Below are 10,270 nucleotides of genomic sequence, written 5' to 3'. Positions count from 1 at the left end.
AGATGCTTTTCCAAGACCCTTATTCAGAGCACATTATGATAGTCTCCTGAGACTAAAGGATGCTTACACACTTGTAGGAAACTTCCTTGAGATTCTCATGGCTAGAGCTGGGAAATTTTCATTTGGGGGGGGGGGCAACACATCTCAGAAATCCTTTGGCCAGTATAGCCAAGTGGAGATGTGAGGAGAACATTTCCAAAAAACTATGCATCTCAAAATGAAACCCAAAGGTTCTCAAAATTGTTCATTACTGTCCTTGCGGCTTTCCTGGGTCTCCTATTGTTTAGCTTCATTGCATGGCCTCAGATTCTAGGGAGAAATGTCTCCCTCCTACCCTTTTCCTTATCAAATATAATTCTAAATGCCACTACTTTGTGCCATCAAGTCCATTCTGAATTATGGCAACCCTTTTCAGGGTATTCCAAGTAGAGAATGTACTCAGAAACTGTGCATTATTCCCTTCTTCTGGGGCCACCCTGCGACTGTGCAGCTTGCTCAAGGCCATACATTCTAAGTCTTCTCTTAAGAGGCACAGTGGGGAATTGAACTCCCAACCTCTGGCTCCACAGACAAATATCTAAACCACTGAAATATCCAGTCAGTTTAATAAGTTATGTGCTGTCAAATAAATTCTGATTTTTCAGTAAACTTTTTCAGGCTTTTCTAAGTAGGGAATACACAGACATGGTGCACCATTCCCTCCTTCTGGGGGGTGCCCTGGGACTGTTCACCTTGCTCAAGGCCACACATTAGCTGTTTTCATGGGAGGCATAGTGAGGAATCAAACTCCTAACCTCCAGCTCCACAGCCAGGTACTTAACTCACTGAGTACCATCTTACTGTTACATCCCCACTTTACTTGTATCTTTCCTGAGCCAAAGTGGCCCAAACACTGTTGGCTAGCTTAAGGCAGTCTACACAGTCAAGAATTGCAGTTCCAGGTTGGCCACACTGCATCCCATTCTCTGAGATTTAGGGCCAAAATTTAAAATCAAGGAGTCACAGAACTGAGGCAGAACAACATTGGGAATAGGTTGTTGGGATTCTTCTGGGTCAGCTAATTGGGGAATTGGACACAAAGAGAATCCAGATAAATGAACCAAAATTCAGATAAAACTGGATTAACCAGATAGCATTGCAACTTTGAGCTGGGGGCAAAAATTCCCACCCACCCTCCTTTTTTGGCAGCTGTACAAGTAACAAACTATATCCAGTTGCTGCAGTATTTGCTGCCTGCTAGGGTGTGCAACCCACAGAGCTTTGCCTACAACACACATGATGCACAAGGAGTTTTGCCAAGCCCTACTTGACTACTGGGACTTGAACAAGGCTCATTGCAAGCCCACAGCAAATTCTGTAACACAAAGGCTTGTGAGTCACAATACTGGCACTTCCCTCCCTGTCTTGCTCCAAGTGGCATGATGGGCCAAAGAATATATACATAGTGGCTGTGTCCGAACTTGCTTTCCATTGCTCTAGGGTTTTGAGTATGACAACACTGTGGAAACACAACACATATAAAAAACATGTTGGAGTTGGGGCGGTGAACTCCAGTACAGCTGGGAATAGCTAAAATGGATCCCTCAACTTTTAGACCCATCTTCATATACAAAAATCAAACTTTTCCCTTCAGTCCTGCCCATCCTGAGATTCAGCCCCCCATGTGAGGCTCAGGGAAGCTTAGCAATTCCCCCAAACTGCATTAAGTGCCCCCAAGACCTGGCATCCTTATTAAAAATGTATCTTTCTTTAAACATTTGTTCCTGATGATGGAAAACAAATGTATTTTGATAACGGCTAGATTATGGAACAAATTAACACAGGGCCGGCCTAATGCCTGCAGTTTTCTTAATTTGGCAGTCTTTTTCACCATGAAGAAGAAGAAATGAATGGACTGTATGGTTTGATATGTTGGGCAAAGTTTTCCAACTGGCATGCCAATCTCCTAGGCTCCTTTAAATGGTCACTTCTCAAATGCATGTACTCACACACTCACACACATAAAGAAACATAGCAGTCCATTGATCAGATTTAGGATGCAGAATCCAGTCAGATGAAAGGAATTCTAGCCTCTATTGATTTGATGGGAGGTGTGTTTTTTAACTCCTCAGTGAGACAGTCATTGGTAACACTTGGACTGTACTCTGTTATGGAATTACTAATGAAAGACTATAGGATAACTTACTAGTGACAGGGTTTCCCATGTACAGTTGCCAGCTGGCCTGAGGAGCAATGGACCTGCCCAGCTGCCAGAAGATGGGAGTTTAGAATTAGTGCCGATGGGTGTCTTTTTCTTATTATTCTGCTACTTTCTACAACACATGTTTTTAAAATCAGCAATAAAATACACCCATGACAGAGAACGCATTCTGCATACGGGCAGAGGCATTGGGCTTGAGGATCTAAAAATTAATCCAAAAGTAATCAGTGTCATCCTTTTTATAAAGGGCCTTTTTGCTTGTAAGACGTTTGAGTCCTTGTTAGAAAAAGGTTTTCAAGGAGGAAGAGGAAGGAGAAAGAAGCAGAGCGAGGCCATAAGGCACTAAAATATGAATTCAGGCGCCTCAGCTGATAACAACTGTTTAAAAGGCTAATTAAATATCCTGGGTGTTTTACTCCACATGCCCTGAAGGGTGGCAAGGATTAAAGTGGCTGAATCTTTTAGTAGCAACACAACCTGCAACAATTAGCAAGTGATAATATTTTCAACCTCTGGTGTGAAAAACTTGCAAATCAAGCCCCTATTAGACACACCATATGGCATATGTTACCTTGGCTGCATCTTTCTTCATGGCCCATGACTGCTGCTCAGATTTATAATCGTATCAGAATATTGTAAACTGCTTTAGGAAAAATTATAAACTACTTTGGGGGTTGCTGTTCTAATGAAATGTGTTATAGAAAAGTATACAGTACATTAAAAGTATTGCAGCTTCACACTCTTCCTGTTTCCTTACAGTTCTGCAGTGTATACTTACGTCTGCTTTTAACAGGAAATCTGGAAGCCAACTTTTCGATTTTAGTAGCCATAGGGAGTCCAAAACTCCTCACTACAGCCAGTTAGGAGCGGTCCTGTTGAAGAGGTGACAAGATCTGGCAGATTCTCCAGATGAATTGTTCTGTGTATGACTAATATAAAATCCCCATCTGAAATTAAACTGTGATATAGTTGGTCTGAAATGAGTGGTTATATCTTAACAAATGAACTTTTGCTATAAAACAACAAATAATGTTTTGACAATGTAGCAGTTAGATGTCCGTTATGGTGTAGCTATCTGCAGCTGGCAGTTATATATAGATTCACACAGTAGTGCTAAATGTCCCCAAAAATCCAAAAGAATGGTGACATTTCTGTGAAAAAGCTTTTAGATTCTTCTCATTTCCCCTATTCCGCTCATGGATAAACAAAAGGTTGCTTTAAAATCTGCATATATTTACACACTGAAATTTAAGAGGGAGAGAAAGAGATGATGAAGACCTGTAAAGGGCTTTAGGAATTGTCTTAACCAGTAAATGAAAAATAATGTGTGTTGACCTGGGGAAGAAGGAAGAGTATGCAGTGAAAATGTGACATAATTTATGAATTAAATCATAACTTTGTGCTTAAGCATGGGAAGGAAGTTTTAAGTTCTAGGCACCCTAACAGAGTGCATTCTTTCTGGAGTGACCACCAGTAATGCCATCATTGTTATTTAAAGAGTAACAGTAGAATCTTCTTGGTGCAATTATTTGCTTTGTAAATTTCAAATATGACTGCTCTGTGTTGTTTGGTTGGTCAGTCACTTATTGTCTTTATCCTGTCTTGCTTCCTATAAGCTCAAGGTAACATACATGGATCTCTTTCTCCTCAAATTGTGGATTCAAACCCAATCCAGCACAATAATACTGACTCCCCAGTATTAAGGAATTTGCTTAAATATGAATGCATAAACAATATATTGTTTGTTTTAAATTTTGTTTGTAAGCTGCCCAGAGTAGATCCATTGAATCTAGATGGGCGGGGTAAAAGTTGGAAAATAAATAAAAAATATGTTTTAATTTTTTTATTAAATTTATATCCTGCCCATCTAGACAGTGTCTACTCTGGGTGGCTTACAACAAAGTAGCATAAAAACAATCCACACACACTTTACACCACAATTTAAACATAATAATAATGTAGCTCAAGATGGAAAAAGAGTCAAAATGGAAAATTAAAGGCAGAAAATTAAAATAGAAAAGTAAAGCTCAAGTAGTGACAGGGGGGAATGTTTTTTTCAAAATAAAAATAAATGTATAAATTATATGTATAAATCCAAAAGGATCTCCCTGTTCAGCGCATTAGTGCCCTGCTCCCCGCTTAGCTTTCTATCAAGACAACTCAGTGACTGAGCGGTTCTAAAATAGGGAAACCTAATCAGCAACATCTCATTTCCTGAGATTTCAGAGCCAAAACTTGAGATCAGGATCAAATCATTATATCATGGAAGCAATATTGGGGAAGGTGGCATTCTCCCCACCCCACCCCCACCTCAGGCTTTGTGCTAGGGTTTATGCAAAAAGTAAGTTCATGGTCATTTATGTGGAAGTATCGGTGCTCATCTTGACATTCTCCATACAATACTGTTCCTTACATATCAGGAGAGTCCAAAAAATTCAGACAGCTAGATTGATCCATATCAACAGAGGAAGAGCAGGTCTTGTATAAAGTTAGCAGTCCATTCAAGTCTGTAAATATAACCAACCAGCTTGCATTACACAGGGGTAACCTACTGTTCGTGAGAAAACCTATTTCACTGCCCGTTTCTCTGAGGATTGCAGCTAAGTTCAAAGGCAACAGGGAAGACTCACAATATCTGTTACTCAGACAGTCCTGGGGCTTCAACCTTGGCAACCTCAGCCCCCCACGGCTGGTGATGGAGCTGTAGAATGCCCTTCGTCTGGGGCCCCAATGGACATAAATGCTGATTTTCTCCCTCTCGTTTGGAACCAATCTGCATTTGCTGCTTTTCTGTAGCAGATATGGGGGCCCTACTGTAATTTTCAGCATTTCTCCTTTTGCCTCTGATTACAGTCCCAGCCATCCCCTTATGCTTAATAACATTTGTTTTCTTTTATGTATTTGCTACATTTACAACTCTACCTTTCCTTCCAGTGTGCTCAATGAAGTATACTGTACATCCGTTGCCTTCCTATTGATGTCAGGATCTGGCCTGTACTGCCCTGGCAGCTGGAGCATCAGGGCCAGCCTGACCCAAGAGGAATGGCCTGGTGTTTGCAGGCTCAGCCCCCCCCCCCGTGTAACAGCTGCTGGACCACTTATGAGACTCACCTGGAAACCTGGAAGGAAGGCCTATTTAAGGAGTGGTTCTCCCTCCTAGGAGGGACGTGGTGCTGCTGCAGGTTAAACTGCAGAAGCCTCTGTGCTGCAAGGTCAGAAGACCTGCAGTCGTAAGATTGAATCCACAGGACGGAGTAGCCCCCCCCATCGCTTCTCTCAGCTCCTACCAACCTAGCGGTTCGAAAGCATGCAAAATGCAAAAATGCGAGTAGATAAATAGGTACCACCATGGTGGGACAGTAACAGCGTTCTGTGTCTAGTTGCGTTGGCCACATGACCACAGAAGATTGTCTTCAGACAAACGCTAGCTCTATGGGTTGGAAACAGAGATGAGCACCGCCCCCTAGAATTGGACACAACTGGACAAATTGTTAAGGGGAACCTTTACCTTACTCTCCCTCCCAGAAGTTGCCTCTGGTGTCTCTGTGTCTGTACTCTCCAGTGTTCCTGTCTGGTCCTTCCAGTATCCTGCATCTCGGTGCCTTGTTCCAGCTCCATGCTCCCAGTCCAGTGACCTGGCTCCTAGCCTGGTGCTCCCACCTCCGCTTGGTCATGACCAACTGTGCAATGAGTGTTTTAGACTCAATACCCTACATGGTGGATATGGTCCTGGTTCCTTTGCCCATGGTGAGAGGCTGCCTGTGATATCTTGGACTGTGACCGTTTGTTGATGGAATTCCCACATTCAAGATCAATGAGTCTTTCACTAGTCTCTCCTGTACTTTTGGGACCCTTTTGTCAGCAAGTTAACATATTTTAATTTATTCGCGAAGGCTTTCACGGCCGGGATCTAATGGTTGTTGTGGGTTTTTCGGGCTTCTTGACTGTGTTCTGAAGGTGGTTCTTCCTAACGTTTCGTCAGTCTCTGTGGCCGGCATCTTCAGAGGACAGCAAACAGTTTGCTGTCCTCTGAAGATGCCGGCCACAGAGACTGGCGAAACGTTAGGAAGAACCACCTTCAGAACACGGCCAAGAAGCCCGAAAAACCCACAACAACCATATTTTAATTATTGGACCCCGTTTCCCTGAAAATAAGACCTAATCTGAACATAAGCCCTAATATGATTTTTCAGGATGCTCGTCATATAAGCCCTACCCCGAAAATAAGCCCCAGTTAAGTGAAAACCTGCCCTCCACCCTTGTGCAGCAACCAGAAGATGACAGGACTGTATTTGAATAAACGTAGATTGTTGTACACATCCCCTGAAAATAAGCCCTAATGCATTTTTGGAGCAAAAATTAATATAAGACCCTGTCTTATTTTGGAGGAAACAGGGTAGACTGTTTGATAAGTACTATTGGAAGACTGGATGGCTATTAAAAGTAAATAATTAATTAATATTGGAACTTGTATGGATTTAAATTGGTGGTCTTATGTTTTAGACTGCTGATATGATTTTTACTCTATTTAAAAAGGTTTTGATTTGATGGCATGGGTTGTTGTTTTTTCCCCCATGTATACTGGCTAAATTTACAATTCTATTCTAAATCCCTTTAGATACGTTACAGAAGAGCGGCGAATGGTATTTATAGAGTGGTATGATAGCTCAGTGGTTTAGATACCTGGCTGCAGAGCCATAGGGGGGGAGTTTGATTTTCCACTCTGCCTCCTGCAAGTAGAGTCAGCCTGTCTTGGCCTTGGGCAAGCTGCACTGCCCCAGAGCTTGGCCCCAGAAGATGGGCATGGAAAGCCACTCCTGATTATTCTCTGCCTGGGAAAACTCTAGTCACCTTAAGTCTGAATTGACTTGATAGCATGTGATGATGATGATACATCACACCATGCTTTATACATTGGCCAAAATCCTGTTGATTAATGTCGTAATTAATGCCCATTGAATCAATTGAGATTTGGTGAGTCAACTCCTCCATAAGTTCCATTGGTTCAAATAGGCCTATTCTACTTGCAACGTACAATGCTAACAGGAATTGAATTCTAAACCTCCCACCACTGCCACAGAGTAGGCTTTCTCAATGAACTCTAGCCCGTATTTGATTGGATTCCCTCCAGCTTTTGCGTCATTGTCTCTGTAGTCTGCCTCCCATTCATTTCATCAGCCCCAGCTCCATAGTAAACCAGGGAGCTGGTTTGACTGCAGTCTTTGGGCGGGGATGCTTAGGAACAGTTGCATGAATAGCCCTGGTCACCTCCACATCCCAGAGGTCTGTCTAAGCCTGGACAGGATTGCCTACCAAGACATCCAGAAACTCCCCAAGATGTCAGGAAATCATTTAGATGCATCACTCTTCTCCGGTGGACCATTTTAATTGTCCCCTTAATTGAAGCAGCTCAGAGTTCTAATAAGCCTAAGCTCTACCTGGTAGTGATCTATCCATGACAGCAGAACTACTAGGGGGTTCCTCCACACCCAGATCATCACCATCCTGCTAAGTACAGAAAAAGAGAGCTTACTTACCCATAATGCTGGTTCTTCAGAAACCCTGGTCTGCGGGGTTTAAAAGGTTGGGGACCACTGTTGTAGAGATGTTCAACCTTGCGAGACATCTGTGGAACGGAGGATGGTTTGGACCAAGTTTGCGTAGTGAGCTCTAATAATGAGGGGATAAAACTCATACTTAAAGGTAGAGTTTGTTGTTCATTAATGTCCTCAAATACTTTGTCGGCTTGGAGTTGAGTAGGTTGTTGCACATCGAGTTCCATAGCTTTGGTGATTTGAAGGACCAGCTGAGAATAGGAGGAAAAGTCATCAGATGGTGATGGAGGATTGATTTGAATAACATTCGAGCCTGGTGTAGGCAGATTAGGAGGGGATTCTTGATCTGGTATAGAGTTGGAAGATTCTGAAGAGTAGGATTGAGAAGATGAAGTTGGAGAAGTAGGGCAGTAACGTGGGGTAGTGGTAATAGGTTCTGGAGGATCAGAGTGAGAACTTGATGGAACCTGTTGGAATGGTACAGAGGTAGATTGAAGTTTAGAGTGCTTCTTATGAGAATGTTTGGTAGTGGGGGTTTGAGGCTGAGGACCAGCGTAAGTGGTGGTTGCCTGTACTGATGGTTGAGGGATTTTATTTATTTATTTATTTATTTATTTATTTATTTATTTATTTATTTATTTATTTATTTATTTATTTATTTATACCCCGCCCCTCTACTACTTGGGGCGGCTTACATGTGACACTGTCGGAACGGAGGCCCAAGATCATTTTGGTACTGTAGGTTGATCTTGAAGAGGCTCGGGATCTTGTCTCTTGCGAGATTTGTGGTGTTTCGGTACTGGGACGGGCGGTATCAAATCATCGTCTGATGAAGAACGGTAGAAACCATGGTACCGTGATTGATATCGAGGAGAGTGAGAAGAATCCGAGAAGTCTGATTCATAATAATATCAACATCGAGGGTGTCGGGTCAGAATAGAAGTCGGGTTCGGGTTGGTAATACTGATATGCTTGATGCCGAGAGCATTTGAGTGTAGGGTCGTAGTATTGTGGAGGCTCATAAAGCGTGACCCATTTGGAGTGTCGTATCTATTAAAAGGCTCTCGAGATGCCAAAGACCCAGTTGGAGTCATGGGTTGTATGGGATCGGCACCAAAATGGCACATTGGGTGCCTGATACGCCAACTCAAAATCACCAATTGAGATGGAGCGAACCATGGATACGGGACTCGAGTGTGCTGATGTAGACAGGATGGTGACCTTGGCGGGATCAAGCAGGGGAAATGGAGAGTGTGCCAGTAGCGGAGATGGAGGTTGACCAGAAGGAGGGAGAAGGGTGTCCTCCGATGAATCAACGCAGATAGTAGATTGATCTTGTAATGGTGCTAGGTCTGGTATTGGTCTGCGTCTAGGGGGATGAGTCGGTGGTAGACTTCTTTTGTTTCTTTGATTTAGAATGTTCTGATACCGAAGGAGACTTCTGTACCACAGGTGTACTTGGTCGAACTGGGAGGTTTTTTTCAATTTTTGTGAAGTTTTAGGTATCGATTTGGCTGTTGGAGAAGCGGTAGGTGGAACCGGAAATTGTCTCGGGGGCTGGGGTGTTTGAGATGACTCCATAGTCTGAATAGGTTGTAGGGAACGTTCCCAAAGAAACGATAGAAGACACTGTTGCCTTAATTTAAGGGCTTGCTTGGTAAAGTTCTTGCAAAACTGACAAGTGGAAAGTTGGTGAGATTCTCCCAGACAGAAAAGGCAGATATTGTGGCCGTCTGAAAGGAGGACTTTGTTGGAGCACGAGGTGCAGTTCTTGAAAGGGGGAAGGGGGGCATAAATGGCGGGGAAAGGGGAAGGGGGAGCAGTCGGGGAAATTATAGAAGTCTCAGTTGGTGATGGTTGTTTGCTGCTGTTGATCTGTTTGGTTGGTTGCTATATGTGTGCAGTAAAGAAAGCAGCATACTCAAGTATGTAATTCCAAGCAATCTAAGTAATGAAACATTTTTATTCTTTCTCCTACACATGTCTCAGTGAGTTAATGAAACTTTGAATGGCAGTTAATAAGAAGGGGTAGACACTGGGAAATGTGTAGCTATTATCCTTTGTGAATCTCTGTACTTCTACTGTGTGGCAAAAAGGGAATTTTACTAGAAATACCAAACTCTGAAGCTTAAACTATCACTCACTACATAGAAGATGAGTTGGAGAACCTCCACATGTTCAGCTGAAGGTGTTAAAAGAGTCCTGACAGAACTTGGAAAAGTAACTTATTTGAAACACAACTCCCAGAATCCCTCAATCCAGCATGGCCTACACAAGTGTGGACTCTGCCTATGCCATCCATTTTTAACAATGCGGAGTCTGAGCAGCGAGCAATAAGGCACTTCATATCTAGGTTAAAGACCATGTACTCCAGTGCTGCAATCCAAGGCTGCACCTTCATAACAATGTCCTTTAGGTATGGCTATTTCCACTAGGAGAAGAATGGTAGAAGGGCTCACATGCAGGTGTGCATGTTGAACATGTATCATATTCAAAGCACTGTAGTCCAAGTGGA

This window comes from Pogona vitticeps, chromosome 2, assembly GCF_051106095.1.
Source record: "Pogona vitticeps strain Pit_001003342236 chromosome 2, PviZW2.1, whole genome shotgun sequence".
In the NCBI taxonomy this organism is placed as follows: Eukaryota; Metazoa; Chordata; class Lepidosauria; order Squamata; family Agamidae; genus Pogona; species Pogona vitticeps.
This window is presented reverse-complemented; position numbering follows the sequence as displayed.